Source organism: Channa argus, chromosome 1, assembly GCF_033026475.1.
Source record: "Channa argus isolate prfri chromosome 1, Channa argus male v1.0, whole genome shotgun sequence".
Taxonomy (NCBI): Eukaryota; Metazoa; Chordata; class Actinopteri; order Anabantiformes; family Channidae; genus Channa; species Channa argus.
The window spans coordinates 20,384,448-20,406,508 of NC_090197.1; the positions used below are offsets into that span (position 1 = coordinate 20,384,448).

At 39.6% G+C, this 22,061-nt stretch overlaps 1 protein-coding gene across 2 annotated transcripts in view; it reads left to right on the forward strand.

Moving 5' to 3' along the window:
* The window catches only part of dlgap3 (discs, large (Drosophila) homolog-associated protein 3), a 103,622-nt gene that overhangs the window by 15,887 nt on the left and 65,674 nt on the right, over positions 1 to 22,061 (forward strand). The window lies entirely within an intron of this gene.

Genomic DNA, 22,061 nt, shown 5'->3' on the forward strand with positions numbered 1-22,061 from the left:
AAGCATGAGCTAAAACATTGGGTTTGATTCAACATTATGTTGTTTAGAAGTAAAAAGTGAATCTGTATGTGGACCTCCTCCTTCAAATCAATCACTTGGAAGCAACATGCAGCAACAAATCTCATAAGTACTTATGCTGATGTCAGTGTTTTGTTCTACTTTAGACAGTATTTGGAGCCTGAAACACATATTGTGTTCTCTGCTACAAGCTAGGGGCACTTGATTACTTTATATTATTGATATGGTTAACATATATTATACTGGAAAGCTGTGAGCTGCTTAATCATTCAGTACAGCTTCAAAAAGCAATTAAATGACCTGGTGAGGTTAAATAATGTTTATTATGCTCAGTGTTGGATTTTGCTTTGAGCAAAAGAAGCCAGGAATTGAGATGGCGATGGGATTATGTTTTGTTGTATGTCTATGCTTGTGTGTATGTGTGTTGACTGAGTTTACAATGCTTTGCCCTGGTGACCATTTGAAAGTTCTTGTGGACTGGTTGTGTGTGTATGTGACAAGGGAATAAATTAAAATAAATGACATACCTGCTCCTTGCACTTATGCTCAATTAAGATTAAGATGTTTGTAAATTAACAGTTCACTATTTTGGGTAAACTTATCCACGTACAATGCCACATACCCTGCCTCTTGCCCAGTGACAGCTGGAATAGGCTCTAGCCCCTGGTGGCCTTGAACAGGATAAGTTTCAGATAATGGATGGATGGATGGATAATATATACAATAATATATTTGTGGTCTAGACTCTGACCAGGGGTTCACGAGTGGCTGCTTGTGAGTAGACAGGGGTTTTAAAATGCTTTAGGGTGGCAGCAGTAAGTCGCAAATTACAGTCTGCAGGTTGCTATCAGGTGAAAGGAAAAAGTGAGCAGAGAACCGGTGAATTAATTTTAGTGCCATTATGAAAAAGAGTGTGTTAGTTTTATGTTTCTTGTGTGTCTGAGTATTTAGCAGCAGCCTTTAGTTGACTACCTTTTAGGTTTTAAAGTAAAGTAAAGAGGGGTGCTGCTACTGTTTAACATATATTTTGTTCTGATTAGGATTTTTCAGCATCAGTGAAAATCATGGTAAAGGCCACATTTGTAGTAAGTTCAGTTCTTTTAAAGTTTAGTTGTCTAGCTCAGCTGCTGAGTGACTGATCAATCCCATCAAGTCTTTAGTTCACAGTAATATTAAGCAAACGAAAAGCTTCGGGTTTTACAAGATATTAAAAATAAAAGCCAGACCAATTTCGTAAGGAAAACTCTGAACTTTCCTCTGTGTATGTCATGGTCAAACAAATTAGATCACAACATGAACAGCATTTATTCTTAACTCCCCTTTTAAGATCGGCATGAATTCTGCAAATGTAACCAATACAACTGACAAATATAATCATGTGATAATTATGATGACAATTAGCCTCCACTTGGTTTGTTTATGCCTGTCAACTGACACAACACTTTCCACGCTGTAGGTCATTTGTCCTTGTTTCCACTCTGCCCTTCCTCCTCTCTTCTTCCCTCTCTCTCATTCCACATTCAGTGCAGCCATTCGGGTCACTTCTAATTATTGGGGTCCAATTGGAGTTGGTTTTTTCAATTTTTGAGGCTGTAGTGGTGAAAATTGCAATGTGCCAGTGCTAGCCTCCCCCCACCCCCCACCCCCACCCCGATGCTCAGCGCCCTTCTAGTATGACTTAATATGCCTGATACATTCACCCCGCTGCACCAACACTTTGCAATGCAGTGTGACTGTGTATATTTGTGAGTGAGTCTGAGCAAGAGGAAGAAAGATGAGGCTATTACTGTAAGTCACTACAAGGCCAGCCAGTGTGTGTGGTGAGCGCAGTGTATTTACACAGCAAGCATGCATGTGTGTGCCCGGGTGAGAAAGTGTGTGCATGTGTGCATCAGTGTGTGCATGAGAGTGAAATTGAGGAAGAGCAGAAAGAGAAAAGAAGGCATCTCTGGGAAGCAAAGGAGGAATGGGAGTGGCAGAAAGAGCCTGGGTCTCTCTCTTCTGTCTTTCCTTGCGTCCGCAGTGCAGGAGAAGAGAAGATTAAAGAGGAGACGCTGCTTTTGAAGTTGGGCAATGTAGAAAAAGCAGTAGCTACATACACACATAGAATACACACACACACACACACACACACACACACAGCAGCATCCTCCTTATAGCCCAGTAAAATGAGGGAATATCAATGCAGCTCAGACTGCCTTTGATTCAAACTGCCTTTATGTGATCCCTCACAACGCTTTAACATTCTCTCGCCTCATCCACAAAATACACCCCTTCAGAAAAATCGAATCCCATCCCCTATTAAAATGAGCATAAGATGATAAAGAAGTAAACTCGATTATGTCCAGACTGAGTTATGTTTGTAGCCGTTGTGGAGATTTCAAGTCCATGCAAATACACTGGCACCCCCTAAAGCCCCCTCACTATCAAAGACGGAGGTAGAAATTACAACTGTAAATGTTTGGCGTGTTGTGAATAAGAGGATTAATTGTCCACTTTCAACACACACACAAACATACACACTCACCCAAGCCCTGAGAAAGAGGTCTAAACATAAATCTGATGCAGAAATATCAAGAGGTACTGTAATTGTAGGAGTAATACTCTTGACTGAATGTCAGACTCACCCTCCTATTAGTGAGTCTTGTCCAGCATGCACCCTTACGGCATTCATTACAGGCATATGGATGCTTCCTAAACCAATGGTAAACAATGATCCTCAACCACCTCACACTATGGCTGTGTTTGTGTTATTGTGCGCTTGTGTTATGTCTGCCATCTGCCTGTCAGTGTGCGCTTCAGGAGTCGGAGGATGGTACGCCTGCATGTATTTTTTGTGTGTTTGTGTGTGTTTGTGCATAGTTACATCCATTCTCAGCTTTCAGATCAATCCAGATTTATGGGCATCGACATGTGCAGTCATGAAGAGCGATCAGACTTATATGGTCACTGGGATCGCAGTAGAGTGCCCATTATGACTAATCCCAAATAATATTGCAGATGAAACTCCAGAAGAGCTGTCTTCAGCTCATAAAGCTGTCAAAAATAACCTCAGAAATGCACAAGCTTCATAATGCAAATATACTGGATTTTAATGTTCTTGTCAAGTCTAATGGTTTCCCATTTGAATTCACTGGAGGCTAGTAGAAGCACACTTCTTAGCTGCTTGACCCAAAATTCCCTTTTGCTGCATGGAAAAAATTGAAAGTACCTTTTTTATTCTTTGGCTTCATTCTTTTTCATCATTCCATTACACTGCTTCCTTTTCTCTCTCTCTGTCTCTCTAGAAGCCTTGAGACAGGAGATTTATGAGATTTACCTGCTTTGTTCACACAGAGTATTAGGCTGAATCTCATTATTATAATTCAGCGTACAAAGTATGCACCTAGCAGCAGTCCGATTAATGACAAATAAAAATGCAAAACTAAAACTAGTTAGCTTGCTAATTAAATGCCATATGGTTTTTTTTTTTTAAATTATCATGGATGGTTGAATTAGATTTAACAAAAATGAAACATATTTTTAATCACAAAATGCTAAACATTACTAAATGACCAAATAGCGGTAGCTACACTCCCCTCCAAAGTATTGGAACACTGAGGCCACTTCTTTTGCTGTGCTGAAAACATTTGAGCTTCACAAATTATTATGTGACAGGAGATCAACATTTCAGCTTTTTTTTCCAGATACCTACATCTGGATCTGTTATACAACTTAGAAGTTAGCACCTTTTGTTTGAACCCATCTATTTTTCATGTGAGCAAACGTATTGGAACTGGAGTATTGGTTACTGACAGGTGATTGGTTGGTTACTGACAGTTTTAGAAGGAGGTGTAAGTAAGCAGCCACTTGAAGACTACTTCTAAGTGACGCACATATTTCTCCATCTCCATATAAGTAATATCAATAAAACATGTAAGGTAAACAAAACATTATCATTGATATTTATATAGAATAAACTGCCATTTGTAAAAGTTGTAATGCTACAGATACTTCATATTTAACCAGTTGTATTGCTTTTGACAGGTTGGCACTACATATGTTTCCTAGCAACTGATTTTAGAAGTCTTTACTACCTGAGGCATCTACACACACAAAGAGAGAATGTGAAGCAGGTAGAGTCTAATTTATGAATATTGAATCTGCTCTTATCCCAAGCCTGAACTACTGGGAGCAACTTAGGGTTTAGTCTCATGTGTAAGGGCACTTACTGACACAGAATCGAACTACTGACCCTGTGGTTCGTGCATGACTGCTAAACTCACCAACATCAAACTGGGTACATTTTGCAATCAAATTAGAGCTGCAAAGATGACATTCAAGTGAACATATACAAACTTACCCCCCAAAATCTCTACACAGAGAGGCCACAAAGAATGAAGTCAGTATCCATACACGTAACACACAAGTATTATAAATACATGCAGTCAATGCAACAGTCAATTTCTTCATCTTTAAACATGTAGAACACTACAAATACACATTTTCAACACACTGTGCAAATCCCACCACACACTTTTCCATCAGAGATGTTCAAGCTTTCAGATTCGTTGTCTGTGTCTCTGGCGGGAGTCGCACCTCACACACTGTACACCGAGAGAAAAGCCGCTTGAATTATTGAAGGCAGAAGCAGAAAGATGGAGAGCGAACAGGGAACTTGTGCAGAATGAGAAAGAAGTTGACAATCAGACAGAGTCAGAGAAAGACAGAAATGGAGAGAGAAGAGAAGGAAGGCATGAAGACACACTGGGAAGGAGTAAAAAGTAAAAAAAAATTGCATGAGAGAGTGCTAATGCTGAAGCAGAGAGAGAAAAGTCAGGTAAGTAGAAATGTAAGTAGAATGTGTAGTTTTCCCTGTGGCATGTTTGGCTGCTGGTGTGAAGAGGAAATGGCTGGATCGGTAGGGTCTTTTTTACCTACAATGAGTTTAACTAGTTGCAGAAATACATGTGTGTCTCACACACACATAAGCACAAGCCACATGCACATAAAAGTCCATGCCCCACAGGACTGAAAGAGATGAAGGGAAAGAAAAACAGACATTGTTGTGCAGAAATGTCTTCTTCATGCTCAGGTTACACTGCTCAATAGAGCTGCAGAGGCTTTTTGCACTTTATTGCTCATGTTACTGCAAACTTTTGTGTGTCTGTGCGAGCAGAGAGAGGGCTGCTGTGTGTGACTGAGTGTGAATGCACGTGTGTGGGCAATAAGAGGCAAACCTGCCTGTGCTCTGACTTCCCCTGGTGTTGGCTTTGTATCAGTACCCAGCATGAACATGGCTGCGGATCAATGTCATCTGCAACACACACTCGCTTGAACGTGTTTACAGTTTAAACAGCAGGTGGCACAGATAACAGCCACTTAATCCGCAGCCATTTGGAAAACTGAATGTGATACCCCAAAAGTTTCTTTCCTCTGTCCACCCTCCTTTGTCTGTCTCACACTCTCTCTCACTCCCTCTTTATCAATGTTTATTGATAAAGAGGGAGTGCTGCAGTAATCTATGGATGTACTTTAGGATGCTGTGACATAACTGTGTACAAGTGAAACTGTATGAAAGTCTGACCTGTCACTATAGTGGAGGTGAGAGAGTTCTTCTCAAAGTACTTCTGTCAATTTTCAGACACACAGTCTTAAATTACCAACACAGCTAAATGTAATAATCTCTCTATGGCAGCATGCCTAACAAACACTACCTACTGATGATACAAAAAATGATTCTTCCTTTCTGTTGCTGATTAATGTGACTATATGCCCACTGTAACCATTCCTTTTGTTCATTTTAGGGTTTTAAAGATTCCTTTGTACCTTTATGGAAATGCTAAGGAACAAAATCTGTTTTGTGCAAAAGTAAACTATAACAACTTTATTTTGTAGAGAGTTCAAAGAGCCATATTAGTTGCACCATAACTGGTGCAACTAATTGGTTTCAAAATTACACAATTGATTAAACAGATATCCTCGGAGTGGGTGGTAAGGTAAGTAGAGCTAGGGAGGCCACCAAGACCCATGTGATGCAATTTTAAATAGAGAAGAGAGGAAGAGATTGTTACCCTGGTTCTTCAGCAGTTAAATCTCTATGAGGGTGAAAAAGAGAAACAAAATCGAATTAAATCGCAGCTAGAGTTTGTCAGTAGGCATTTGCTAGACTCTGAAGTCAAATGAAATGAGCTTATAAGGTCTGATGAGACCAAAACTAAGCGTTTTGGCTGTTAGACTATATGCTGTTGCAGTTGTTGTATATCCATATTACATTATGCAAATTATAATAGATATTTTTTTACATAATGCAAATTGTAATATTACATTATTAGATTATTTTAACAAAGGTATAATCATGTCAATAACTGAAAGGTTCAATTCCATTTAATTCCAAAACTTTGATGAAAGAGGTCTTCACCTGTGTGGAGAAAAACCTTCAGTCATAAATTCATGCTAAAGGATGTGACAATATTAGCCCTACCCTTTGATTGGCAGCAACTGGTAAATGTGAAACATGCCAAAAAATAAATAAGAAAAGGAAGTGTGATAGCTGTGTTTAAGTTTTTTTATTTTTATTTACCGTCCTACTCTATTTGTGAGCACTGTTTTGTCACCCTCTCCTCAGTGATTAGAGGTGCAGTGAGACAAAGTTTCTGGCAAGGTGTTTCTCAAGGTGTGGGACTGACAGTGTTGTTTTCTCACTGTGAAGCATGTGTTTACTATTGGCCAGCTGTGATGATGCTCACACAACAGTCTTGCTGGGCTGCACTTTAGTTCCTGCTGCTGCACCAGTGGCCAACACAGCATGATTGTTGAGTGTTTGGGGGTTGGGTCGGGGTGTGTATGTGGATGTGTGTATGTGCACATGCATCTGTACATGTAGTGTTTATTGTGTGTTTAGTGGCGCTGCATTTCTCCTTCCACATCTGCAGATCACTCATAATTTGGGAGACCTTCCCCCCCCCCGCTTTCATCAAGCCGCATGGAAAAGTGGGAAATAATTGAGGGGTGAATAGAGTAAAGTGTAGATGAGGTAGGAAGTGTCACAAGAAGGAGGAAGAGAGAGAGAGAGATAGTGAGTGATCGAGCTTTAGCTAAGGTAAGGAAACGAGCAAGGCATGTGGCGCAGTGGAGGCTCTACCGGTCACCATAGCAACCCTTTAAAGGCAGATCCCAATGCAATTAGAGTGGCTTTGAGGCAGCCAGTCTCAGGGCAGAGAGTATGAAAAATAATGGTGAGAAAGACCTGACACACTGATAGGAAACAACCCAGCTGAATGAATGAAAACCAGCTATTATGTGACCAAGTATGTCAGTAATTGCATGGGGTAATCAGGGGGAGATGTCCATTCTGCTCCTCGGGTTGTGGGTATTTTAATAATGAAGATCCCAGGGGCAGGGCGAGTTTACAGGTTTGTACGCAAGTGTGTTTGTTGGTGAGAGAAAAAGCTTGTGGTTAATTCCTAGTGTCTTTCACCAGAGAATCCAAAGGCAAACACAAACATACACACGTTAGCAATACTTCAACAAGAAAAAGACTAAGGGGAAGAGAGAGAGATCAGGAAGTGGTTATATTCACAGCAGCACAGAAAGATGAGTGCTTAACCTCAGTGCCAAGTGATATTATCAATAAAATGAAACCTCAAAACTCTGCAGTATTGTTGCTCGCAATCCTCTCAAGTTCTATTTAAACCCATTAAACACAAAGAACATAAGTCCACAATGAGCGCCAGTTTTACTATCAAGCTCTCTGGGGATTTTTAGAGCATTCGGTTCTTGTGTTCATCACAGATTTACTCTGCACTTCTGTTTGGATTTATGTCCAGAAATTGTAGATTCCAGGTGACATGGGTTATAGGTAATGATGTTTTTATGTCATTTGGGAGCCACAAAGTAACCAGTTTCAGGCTATTCACATTAATGACCAAGCTGTATGGGAAGCTGGGAATTTTATTTTTTAATGAAATGTGATTCATTGGCTACATATTATAAGTTTGGTCCTTCAGAACAGCTACATTTTTAACACTAACACCTTTGCACGACAACATTTTGAGGGATCTATATCACAAGCTTATACTCCCCAGTGACAAAATGAACCTTTTGCTCTGCAACCTTAAGAAACGTGAGCGCCTTTTTTGAGATGGAAAACCATTTCTTTCCACAACCCCAGGAGCTCTAGAGCAGAGGCAGTGTCTTCTCATGAAGGACAGTGTGAGATACTCAGGTTGGCGACCTTATGAGACATAGGCTGTGCTGCCTGTACATGCAGTGAGTCAACGGCAACTCTATTCATGTGTGTAATCCTTGGAAGCGAAGCAATAGGGATGTTTTTCATTGCACATCCAGGGCAAATTGATGGCTTGTGTTACAACCATAGCCTACTGAGTGTTTATAATGGAACATTTGCACTCCACTGCCCCAATCCTTCAACCCCCAAGGGGAATTGATTTCTGCCACTCTTTTGCTCTTTCACGTTTCTATCTTCTAATGCTTTCACATTCTCATTCATTATATTCTCCTTCTTCTCTGTAGTTTTGCACTTTCTTTCACACACACAGAAACACACAGAAACACACATACACATACACACACACACCAATGTCTTTATAGTCCTGCTCTGTCTTGATCTTTCTTTAGCCTTCATTTAATTTGCTCTTTTGACCCTTTCACTCCCTCTGGCCCTCTTGTCATTCCTGCCTGTTTTATTCCTCTTATGCCTGTATCACAAAGCCTCTAGCTGATCTACACTTCTCGATTCCTCTTCACAAACTCGGCTCCAAGCTTCATCTTTCGTCACTGTCGCTCTGTCATCATTTTGTGCTCCTTTTTTTTGTCTCTCCTGTGTTTACACCCTCCATCTGTCTAATCACTTGATCATCTCTTTTCAGTTTTTTTCTCACTGTTTATCTTCCCCTCTCCTCTCCCATTTCTTATTTCCCACCCCTCCTCTGTGTTTGCGCCTCCACCACTGAGTGTTATCCCTTCCTCCTCTTCTCCGTCTGTCTCTGTGTACTGGGTCCTGTCCTCAGCCCACAGCTTAGTTGACAAATGGATTATCTCTCCAAAGACACCAAATAACGATCTCCAGACCTCTTTATTTAACCAGCTACAGCTATTTTATAGCTGTTATTTTTGCAGATTGGTACTGTAGGTGATACCCCTGAGAAACACATGTTTCACACCATTTTTTTTTGGACAATTTCTTTCACATACCCCATCACTCATGACTCACTCATATTATAACACAGGTTGTTTTTTTGTACTCCTTGTTAGTTCAAGTTTGATTTATGCTACAAACATCCACATCATCCTAGTTTGGAACTTTAAAAGAAAGGTTTCATGTCATAATCATATGTACGTACATATATTTCTGGACTCACTAATGCATTAGCATTCTCAGTCTCTCCTATTGCTCCAGATACTGTGGGTCCAAATACTAATGTAAAGATGATCCGAGGTGTACCATCCTGGTATTAGAAGCATTTTACCCTAAGTAATGAAAGTATATTATTATTAGAGCGTGTGACTTGATCTCTTTCTACAATACTAGATATGTTGCTAGCTTGTTTTTCTTTTGTCTTTTGAAAACTGCCCTTATGTTGTAAATTATTTAGCATTTTCACAGTGGAAGCTGCAAATAATGGCTTGGGCCAGTCACACCCAGCCCATATTTCTCTAAGGAAAAAGTTATATTAACTGCAGGACTGTGAACTTTACCATGACCCTGATTGACCCGACATTTCTCACAAGCTGCATCCAAAAGTAAATTAAAGTTAAATTGTAGAAGCAATGAAATTAGAGTCTTGACCTGTGTCCTCTTAAGAATTGTGTATGTGTGTGTGTTTGTGTGTGTGTATGTGTATGCGCATGTACCAAATTAAGAATGAGTATAAACCTGTGTATACACCCAGAAAACCCTGAAAAAGGGTCACAATAATCTGAAATTCAAATTCAAAGTCAAATTTCTTCCCAGATTTGGAACAAAGTTAATAAAATGCACAAAAATAAATAAAACAAGTAAAAATATGCTGATTGTTACTAAATTGAATCATATCTAATTAGCTTCAAATCTCAGTGTCCAGTATTATTTATTGGTTTCGTTTTTTCTTTCCATGTTTTACATCGACTACATTTACAATTACATTTAGTCCTTTAGCAGACGCTTTTATCCAAAGCGACTTACAAGTGAGGTACAAGGCAAGCAAAGCACTAAGAGAAACTAGGAGAAACACCCGTGTGTGTCTGTCTGTGTGTACTATGTAATTATATGAACTCATGGGTCTGTTCGTGGGTGCATGTGAAAATGTGGTTTCTTTAAACCGCTGCAGTTCTCTCAGAATGATTTCAAGGTTAACTTGGCATATTATCTCTGACCTCCTCACCTCTGTATTATGGATAAAAACAATTTTGTTAGTTTCACCAGTCACAGGATAAAATATACAATATAAGAATAGAATATTCCCCAACTTTTCATATTTAAATTAAAAGTTTGCTTCCCACTTGGTATATTTTATTGTTGCTTCATCTATTACATGTAGAGCACACAGCATACTAATACAGAAAACCAAATACATCATTTAAAATGAATATTTTCATAGCATTATGGGCAGGGCCAACCAATTTGCTCTGTGGATTTTTGATTCTAGGTCTGTGCTATAGCTGTATATCTGAAATTGTGAGGTGTAAATAGATCAGGACAATTTTGTTTGTGCATATGTGTCTATGTGTGTATGTGTGTGTAGGGATTAATTCTTGTACAGTCTAGCACCATTACTTCCATACCTTCACTTTGCCATTTAATCTCCATTTCAATATGGAGCCATCCTTTCATGGTATGTGCGTGTGTGTATGTGTGTGTGTGGGGGGGGTTTGATCATTGCATGGGTTAGCGGGTGGGTGGCATATCACTGAGAGATTCAAAGCCGAGGAAGCAGGAATTCCAGAAAAAGTGAGGAAGATGAATGAACACACACACACACACACACACACACACACACACACACACACACACACACACACACGGGACCAGAAAGGAGAAAAGGGGAGTAAATATGTTAGGGTTTTTTTTAAAGGATGGGTGGGACACTGTAAGATGGGACACATAGAGAAGGATGGCACATGTGGCCCAGACAGGTGCTGTGGTCACAGCTATAGACTGAGTGAGAGACAGAGACTGTGAAAAATTGATGTGCCCTACTTACAGCAGCTGAGCAGAGACAGGAGAGGGAGGGTGGGAGGCTGGAATCATGTTAGATTTTAGAAACGAACAAACCATGTTGTGTTTTTTTTCTTCTTTTGTGCATTACATCATGCCAATTTGTTTCTGGGTGTGGGTGTGTCCCTAACTTGTTTAGTTTCATGATCAGCCAACATGCAGCCCTTCATCCATTTGCTGTTCCTTTAACGTGTGATTTGTTTTCAGATCAGTGGTTCCATGCTGCTGTTGCCCTATTAATTTTTACAGACTTAGGCTTAAACTAGCCAAAAATATAAGAATGACATTCTCTTTTTTTACACATACATACACATGCCACTCTGGAGGCCTGGGCCATGCAGCTCTCATTAGCCCATCTCACACTCTTTGGCACTATTTGACCAAGTGGAGCCCTTTATCTGCTCTCCTCCTATTTAAACGATGTGGGGAAACGAGCAGGTCCCTGAAGGAGTCAGCAGAACAGAAACCAGCGTACGTTAATCAATGCTACAAAAGTCCATACAGAAACAACTAAGGAGCTGGAGCGGTTTAGTACATTTACTCCAAGGAATAAGTTAATGACCAAAAAGGATTTATCAAGGTTTATGTTGCAGGCCACACTTGGTCTTCATATTATGCTGTTCTCAGCAGGCCCACTTAATGCAAGTAGTGACCAGCACTCACCAGGGGGCTGAGATACCTATTAAAGAAACAGAGCTCACTGTTCTTTAACTGTAACTTTTCTATATGTTGGTAGAGTATGAATTAATAAGTGAAATTGAAGGAATTTAAGCTGCTTTGATGATTTTGCCTCGGGCAGAATTTGCCTCAGGTGACCTGTAACTTTGCCAGGTGTCATCTTTGCCCTCCTCCAATTCCAAAGCCCCACAAGTGACAGGATTCCCATTTGATTGAAAATCCCCGTTACAAGTAAGATGACCTCACAGATGTGCTCATGACCGCCTTTCATTATTCATCATAGGGCCATGGATATTCCTGCTGACAAAGAGAGACGATCCCTCAAGCCTCAGGTGACAAATGAGTATGATACATTCAAAACTATAAACACACATATTGAACATACTAGGATGCAAGAGGAAACATAATGAAACATGGTGTAATAGAAAAATTTGTACAAACTAAATTGCTTTGACTCAGTTACTGTTGTGGGAAGTGTATATTAAGAAGCTTTCTTGTCTTGGTAGAGAAGTAAATGTAAGAAAGAAAACTAAATCCTAGCCTTTACCTTTGGCCTCCCAAGGGAGCTAAGATAAAGAAAGAAACATTGATTTTTTCCTCACGGTGTAGAGTTGCCTAGGACTTTGGGGGTAAAAACTTACATTTTCTCCATAGCTTTATGAAGCAAGTATGAAAGCCTGCAATGAAACGATAAGAGTCTCACATTATGATGTGTGCTGCTTTAGACTCACATCCAGTTTGGTAAACCTTGGGTAAATTAGATTTGGCCCACATTATTTTAACATGCATCCATGCCATTTCCTCATTTAACAAGTGGACCACTTTAAACTTACTTCCAGTTAACCAGTGCCACATGTGGGCCAGTAGAACCACATCTTTGCCAGAGCTGGCCCACATCTAGGGCAATGTGTGTATGTGCCAGAAATTAAAATTGTACCCCAATCATTACAAAAAGCCTACTGACTGTCTTCTCTTGCATTAGCTGGTGAGACAGCATGTTTGATGCCACTTGCCCATGTTTGAATCCTGGAGTTGGAAAATATTTCAGAGATTGCCTTTTGACAGTGAAATTCACCTGTCTAACAAGATCAAAATAAAAACATAGTGTATATTTCAGTTTGACAACACCCACTGATTGGGAACCCATTCAGGAAACAGCCTAAACAACAACATATGTCTATTTTTGACGTTCTCATTTCTGACATGTACAATGTACAGCAACATTCCTGCTCTAATAACCCTCCTAATAAGGTAACCTTCACCAATGAAAGCTGGAGCTTATTATAAGTTACATGCTCAATATATAGGGTATGAAATTCAGGTGACTAAGAGGATACTTTTAGCACCTGTTATCTTTTTCTCAACTCTTTATTTGTCCATCTGTCTTTCACAGCACTTCATTGAATAGGCTTGTTTCTCTGAGCAGGCAAGGCATGCTGGGTAATTGAAAGGGGGCAACTGGCACAAGCCAAACAGATGGTGATGTAGTGTTCCTAAAGTGTGTGTCTGTGTGTTCTTGTACTTACTACTTAGTGAGGACCAAAAAAAAGTATTTCCTAACAGAGTGAGGACATACACAACTTCAATGGTCTGCTTGACGCTTATATTACTTATAAGGTTAGGGTTAGACTTTCAGTTAGGATGGTTAGTGTTAGGGTGAGGGCCTAGGGATCACATTAGGGCAATAAGTGTCCTAACTAAGATAGAAGTACAAGTATATGTGTGTGTGCATGTGTAGTGTGTGGTGGCGTCTGGCAGGAGTCAAATGGCTGTGGATTTATCAGCTCCCTACGAAGGCCAAAAACAACCCTTGCCAGAATCCACACTCTCATACACACAATACCTCACATTTTCCAATCGTTTTTCTTCCCTTCTTATGCCTGTCTTCATCTCAAGTATAAAAAAATTGGATGCTTTTGCCATTCATTCATTTTTCCCTTCATCTTTTTGTTTCTTCTTGAATGGACTCTGAACACTACCTGCCACTAGTTTCTCAACTATTCCTTTTTTTTTGCTCTCTCCTTACATCTTTTTGCAGTCTTCGACTCTCCCTTTATGTTTGTGCTTTTTTGTCTTCATCATTGGCATTCCCAGAAAGTGGCAGAGAGAGCTAGGGAGAAGAAGAAGTTGCTCTTGGTCTCTTCTTTATCAACAGTCAAACAGGCTCCTGGACTCAGTCATCTTGCTTTTTTCAATTTCAATTTACTGCTGGGTTTTAAGACTGACACACTCTGTACCACACACACACACATTAAAAGAAGAGCACTGGCCCCCCATTCAATGATGGTGCTGTCACCCAAAACAAAGTCTGACAAATATTCTTACAGCTGACTGATTCTGCAAAGCAGCCGACCTTATAGAAAATATTAAAAAACAAAACTAGAGGTTACATTTGTTGTAACTGTACAGTATCACCAAAAAAAAAAAAAAACTCAGAATGAAACCATTTAATCTCCGGGTCTTTTCAAGCTGCAGTCCTCTCCTTGACTGTTCATTTAAGGATTTAAAGGAGCTTCTTCAAGGTGCAGAGGAAATAATCCAGTGTTTCTATAATCCTGTGTGGATGTATGCACTCCACTGGTCACTCTCTCTCTCTGTCTCACTAACACACATTTTCAAATCTGTACAGCAGGCACCTATACCTGCTGCAGGTGTTCAGCATGTTGCGATAACCTGCAGAAATGGTCCGTCAGGGTGTGACAATCATTTACTGTCTTAATTGTGATCTTTACCGCTTTGTACTAGGAAGGATTTGTCACATGTGAACTGGTCTCTTTTTTCATCTGAAAAGAAAATGAATAGTCTTGTCAGTCAGCCTTAGCTGGGCACCTGGAAATGACATGATTGAGTCTGAAATATTTGTGCCATCACTTTGTAGTGAACAAAAAGTGATTGACATCCATTGATTGTGGGGCCCCTGTTGAAGGACTGTCATGCCTTTTTTTTTTAGTGTTAGGTTTTATCTCATAAGTCATTGAGGACTTGTGGTCAAATGTCCCAAAAATCTTTTTCTACGTACCTCTATTTTAACTTGGACTTGTTCTCACTGCTTAGTTGAAGGTGACTTTTCTTTCAACTCCATAGCTGAATTGTGGTTGAGGATAAGCCATTTGGCATCACAACAATAGTTTTATTGTATGTCTGCAGATTGGCTGTGCTCCATAGATAAGACTTGTTATGAGGACAGAAACAGCTCAGTATGTTTTAATGTGACTCCAGAGAAAGACACAGGATATGAAAAGAGCCACTTTGCTGCCTCATACCTTTAAAAGTTCTGCAGTTTTAGAGTCAAGAAGAATCCATCCATTGCCTGACAGAACGGCAGGCCCATATATCCCGAGCACCCACACACATACACGCACACACACACACACACACACACACACACACACACACACTGAAAAATACCCTAGATACTCTAAAAAGCAGGCACTCCGAGTGTCAGAGTTTAGAAGTTTAATTGGCCAATGTGTCAGCGGAGAAACAGGGTGTGAGAGAAGTGTGGACGACTGCAGAGAGAGAGTGCATCACCCTCTAAGCTCTCGCTGATTTACAAGGTGTTGCAGCCAAAGATGTGTTTTTTTGTGATTGTCAGTTTCCCTTGTGTCTTTAGTGTTTCATTCAGTGTTGCAAGACTAAGTTAGATAGGTGTATGTGAACCTGTCCTGTGGTGTGAGAACGTCTTGTGCAGCCTGTGATACCTGAATGCAGGTTGTGCTTCTGCTCTTTTTGTCGTTAAGTTTTAAATTAGAAAGTTATGGCCTGGTCACATCGGAAATTTACTACTTTTTGTCGCAAAGAAAATGTGTTAAGGTCTAGTGGCATAGAGGTTCTTTACATCCATAAAACTCACCAACACTCTTTTCTGAATTTATTGGTACAGCGTTTTTGTTGTAAATTCTGTCTAAAAATGTCTATACTCACCAGTTGCAAATGGGATTTTGTTACTTTTGCAATGCTACACGTCCCAGAGTTTCTCCAGGCCGTTATCTTTATCTTGCTCTTTTGTTTATAGCATTTTACTCATTAATAAATGAAATTAAATAAAAGCTCTCCAAGCTATCAAGGTGGTTGAGCGTGAGTTAGCAAGTTAGCTTGGCCAATAAAGGTAGAATAAGGTAGCATAAGTTTATTCAAAAAGCGAATATCGTCTGTTCCTCACTGTTTGCTTAATTGTGTTAGTGAGTAAACCTTCTTGTGGGAGTCTCTGACAGTGGAGGGATAAACAAAATTACACTGTGCAACATCAGCTATAATAGCCCTCTGCTTCTCTTTTACTTGAAAGGTCTGAGGTCGCAGAGATTCTTTGGGAATAAGTTGCGACCAAATTTACCCTTTCAAGGTGCTGAGATGTCTCGTATTTTAAAATAAAGTTGGGCAGATAGGTGTTAGAGATTGGTTGGTGTTGGATGGAGGAAATGTCCATTATACTATACAAACCAGGATTTTGTGTATGTGTTTGTGTGTCTGCACTGGCACGAAAGGATAGAAAAGCTCCCTGAAGGAAAGACCTCATTCCGAGGCCCTGCCTGTCGATATTACTGCTACAAATCAGACCTCCCACACCGCTGAGAGCAGCAAATAGTAAACACTCACGCACACAAGCACACTCTCACAGACTTCATTGACTAAGGGAAAGTTTTATTACCAATCTCTGGTCCATACAGCTCCCCTGCCACATTTCGGACTATTCGCGAGCAATTCCAAAGCTCTCTGCCTTGTTTATCTAGGATGTGCATATTGTGCTATTGTATACACATGTCTGCTTATGCCTTATTATGTGTGCGTGTGTATGTGTGTGTGTGTTATTAGTTTTATTAATATCCATGTGTACATGAGGCACCTGGTTTGGGCTGTTTCCTAAGTTGGTAAACCAGATAGCTTTCAGTCAGAGATGTGCAGTGTAGCAACAGAGAAAACAAAACAAGTCTAAATCATATGCATCAGTCTGCCATCTTTGACACTGTTGCCATTTACAGAGCCTTTTAAACATTACAAAAATCCATGATGCATTTCAAATGCTCCATGTGACCTTTTATATATTTTGCTTCAGACAATGAAGGTCCAAAAGCTTATAATGAATTTCACAATTATGTCATGTCACATGTGCTAAAATTACCAATGTGTGATGGCTTTTACTTTGCATAATTTTATTTTATCTTTCTGCAATGCAAGCTTCCATTGCCATTAGCATTAATATATATATCTATACAGTATAGATATACAGTATTTTTCTAGTTTTCTTAAAGCAGACAATTTCTGAAGCCTAGAATACTGTAAATTACCCTCTCTAACTCCTTCTCATAATTCAAGAGTTGCCTGGATTAATGAAGCTGTGATCATCTCGTTCAGCTAGTTCTGTGATTGAAGTGTTCATCCAACCAGCAGATCACACTGGATTGACAGAAGATCAACTGCTAAGCCGATGTCGCATAGAACGCCCTAAGTCATCCATCTGCTATAGATTCACAAGAACTCAAGTTTGTTTCTTTTCAGATTAAGTTTTTTTTCTTTTTTTGGTAGATGTCTGTTAAGCAATTAAAAAAGACAGAATGAAGAAGAAACAAAAAGGTGTAAACATTTGAGAGAGAAAGAAAGAGACTGCTCAGGTACCTGCTGCCTTAACACAACTTGATGGACAAGGTGTCAGACAGACTAATGTCACAGTTCTGTCCATCACATGTACTTCCCTAGGAGTTGAAAAGTTTGAGACAAAACATGAGCTTTTAATTTGAAAATGCAAAACAACCTTGTAGGCAACCTAACATCCGTCTTGGGTTCTTAATAAATTAATTTCCCATATGGTTCCACGATGACAAAATTAACATTTGCATATATTTTTGCACTGCAGATCATTTTGCATTGACAAAGTTAATTCAGTTTTTTTTCACTACTTCCTCTGCAGCAATTCTAAACTCTCAAAGTCATACAAACTCAAGTACCGATGGTTTGTTTACCAGTTTTTGTTTTAGTTCACACTAAAAATGCTGATACAGTTATAGAATTATTATTCCTTTTGCTACTATATTGTTTGTCCCCATCCCCAGCCGTGCAGTACCGGTTCCAAGCCCGACAGAAATTGGGGGAGGGTTGTGTCCGGAAGTGCACCGGCGTAATCCACCTTGAACGTACGGGATAAGCCAAAAGCACTGCCAATAGCATTACATTGTAGCACCACTGCAGCTGTCCACGGTTTCCTGTTTGAAAGTTGCGTTTTAAAGTAACAAGTTTAGTTCTGCTTTTAGATGTTGTGTCTGTAGACTTGCTGGACAATAGCAAGAAGCTAAATAAAATTATTAGCTACTGTATGTGAAGAATCGAGTTTGCTCCGGAGGTTGTAACCCTAAATGGAATTAATTAACACTTTGCCTCACAAATGGTCAAGCTATTAACAAATATCTTCTACCTTCTTGTTCCTCAGTTTTTCTAATAGTTCATTTTCCATTAAGACATGCAGTCAGTGCCCACACACATTTAATTTGTTCTGTGTCTATTTAAACATTTATTACTGTTATGCATGGAATTGAATGGTTTGTATTGTTGAATTGATTCACTTCCAATTTGGACACACACATATTTTTTTATTCTCCCTGGTCATGAGAATACTTCTAACAGCATATTAAAAGCTTAATTTAAACAGAATAATTCATTCGTTCAAGAATTATCAAATCACTGCCTGTTTGTTGATGGAAGCCTGTGATATTGTTCATATTTCATTATGCAATATTTTCGATGAATTACAATTAGTACATTTCTCTCTGAGTGTGTAAGTGCCTCATGTTACACTAACTTTGCATTTTAGCCCCAAGAATTAAATGGAGGGTAACCAACTATGTTCAGTAAGAGCTCAGTTAGTGTGGGTCCAGTTGTTCCTCCGTCAGCCTCATTGCCTCACCATGCCTTGATCCATGGAGAGTGCTGAACTTCGGTGTTGTGGCAGTCTTCTTCGAATTGATTTGGCTAAGTGGCCATTTATTTTAATTAGCTAATGAATAGACTGGTTGAATGGGATGGGTGCATGGTCATTTGACTTGATCATGTTTAGAAAGCAGCAATAGAGACAAGTATACTGAAGAACAGTTCCCCTGTTGCAGTAAATCAAATGATGTACCCGGCTGGCTTCTTATTACAACAGATACAAAGTGAATGGAGCTGAATGACAGATAAAATAACAAAGTTCAACAAGAAATAAATGCAAGACGGAGATGAAATAGAGTGGTTCCAGCTTTACAGAGGAAGGGATAGACCTGACTCCTTGCATGTTTTCTCCTCGCAATTACTGTTTTAATTGTCTTACGTGAGATTCATTTTTAGTTTTCAATCCTTTTTGTGCACTACTGGAACCATGTGAGGTTCGGTCCAGGGACATTATTATTATTAAAGGAGATGTAGAAACAATTGATCAATGGCTAAATCCCTTCCTGACTGAACTTTCGTAGCTTAACAATCATAAGCACAGGCCTGTCAATCCTCGGTGTTATCCACAAGTTGAAGTGTGTCTGATGAAAGGAGTAGACTGGGGCTGTAACTCAAGCAATACTTTAATACTTAGTGTTAACAATTTTTGCAAGTCAGTGATTTTTTTAGTCTTTAGCCAAATGTTTTAAAGTGGCATTCATGCTTTCTGCTGAAGGAAGGGCATAGCACAGGCGGTTATTGTTTAAAAATCCTTGTAAGTGATTGGTGCATTGGTTGGGTGGAACCCCAACCACTTCCTCTTTCCCTCCTCTGATGTACTTTTTAAGACTTGTCTACAGCACCGACTACAGTGTTGGAGTGTAGACACATAGTAGACAAGTATTGACGCATTGAGCTGTGGATGCTACACGCTCACCCACTGGGAAAGTTGGTGTGTGATTGCTTTCAGCAAGCGTATACCAACCTAAGATTATGGTTACAGTGTTAGGGTAGATATATAAGTAATTTTTTGTTTGTTAGTTTGACAGACACAAGAAACTTGTCCCAAGTGGCATTTTAAATTATTTAAAGAAGAATCACATGCACAATTTGATGTCTGGTGTAAGGCCAGACAATAATGCTCAGTTAGTGGAAGCAGATGGTTGACAATACAAAGGCTTGGAATGATTTGGAATAAATGATTAACATGAAAAAAGATCCATATCTAAAATGCATCTTATGAAATGTTTACAACTTCTCTTTCAAAACCAGCTCCAGCTATTTGTTTATTGAAGTAACTGAGCTTACACATTTCAATTGCAGGCAGTGATAGGAATCCCATATGTTTGCATTTATAAGCACAGAAATTCATGAGTGTGTTTGGAAATCACTGTTGGATGAGCTAAACAAAGCACAATAAGCAATCAGTGGAGCAATAGGGAAAAACTGCACAGCTTTATAAAAAGGGAAGAAGAAAGGGACCAAAGAAAAGCTGGAGAAGCTATAAGCAAAAGCCAAAAAGGGAGGCAGATTTAGGAGAGCAGATGGTTTCAGCATTTTTGCCCAAGGCACTCTATACTCAGAAATCACTTTAAGGAAGGAGGGAGAGATGAGTTAAAACACTAACTACACATCTGCACTTCCTCTCCTCCTGTGCTTCACAAGAGCAGAGAGATTAAAGAAAACTGGAGGAGTTTTGACAGCCATCACCAACGCTGTGCCAGGTTTAGTATTCTCTGTATTTAGAGCAATAACAGTTGGCACGTGGTATCTATGGAAGCGGATCGTGCTCATAATTCTAATGACAGTTCATATTTCAACTGGCAATTCAATTTTCATTTTGGTCATGCAATTTGAAAATGCTTTTTTCAATTGGCAATTCAATATGCAAAGCGACAATTAAATTCTCAATTTAGTTTGAGTTATTTTGATAAAGTCGGTTTAGCAGAGTAGCAAAAGCAAGCGGGCTAACATTTGCTTCCTTCGGTTGTGTCGATCGGTGATCATCATCTGATTGGCCGGGTCCCGTTGCTTTCATTGGTTAGGCTGGTTGAACTTACAGTTAGAGTTAGCCACTCAGAGGCAGAGTAGGGGCGGGTCATACCAGGTGCAGTCGGGGTTCTGGCTTGATGAGAGGACTGTCAGATTGCATTGCAATTTGAGTTTTGACACCAGCAGAGCTTGGTGACAAGTAATTGAATGTGCAAACAGAGAGGGGGCGCTGTTTGACTGTACATTTGAATAAAAACACTAGAAAACCATGGCAATATGACATGCAATTGATTTAGCTTTCATTCAGTTGGTTTATTCAAAATAATTTAAACTTAATTAAAGATGGAATTGCAACTTTTAATATTGAAATTTTGAAATTGCATGACTAAACTGCATATTGCCAGTTGAAAATGGAATTGCCAATTGGAATAAAGACTACATAAAGCCATGGCATTTTGAAATGCAATTTATATAGCTTTATATTATTATTATATTATTTAGCTTTATATTATATTTATATACATTTTTAATCTAAATAATTCAAACTGAATTGAGGATTGACTATTTCACGTGGCCATCTCACGACAGCTGATCTGAAATCCTAAAGCTGAACTTCACTGTGTGGAACCATTTGACAGCCAATCTCCTCAGTGTCGCATGACTTTAAAGCAAACACACACGCACACACAGACACCTATGTACTGTGTGGTTAAATGAATGGTGAATGATGTATGAGTGGGAGGCTGGGTAGTGTTGCCATCTGCTTCAACATGAGACACATAGAGAGGAGGGCTCACAGTTCATTGAGCTTCAAGCCTGTCACAGCATTCAGCTCACCTACTGTATACGCTCCACTGACACCTGGATGGATTCGTGTGTGACTGTGTGTGTAAAAGAAGAGCATAAGACAGTATCCCTCTCGACCTGCTCACATTACTTAAGCAGAAATAATCATAATTTCAAATACGAAATTATGATTAATATGAAGCATGAATCCAACTTGAACCTCTTCTCAGAAGTTGATCCAAAAATCAATTTACTGAGTTTCTTTTCTCATTTAAAATTCCTCAGTGTCACACTGCTGCAAAGTCAATTTTCTCTGACTCGGCTCTCTGTGCCTCCTTGTGTACATGTGCCCCCCTAAATGCCTCGCTCCGTCTCTATTACATGCCCTGCCATTCTCTTTTTACACCACGATAGTCACTTTAAACACAATTGCCATCGATTGCTTCATTTCTCCATTTTTGGCTCTTTCTAAGAGTTCAGCTCAGGTGTGAGA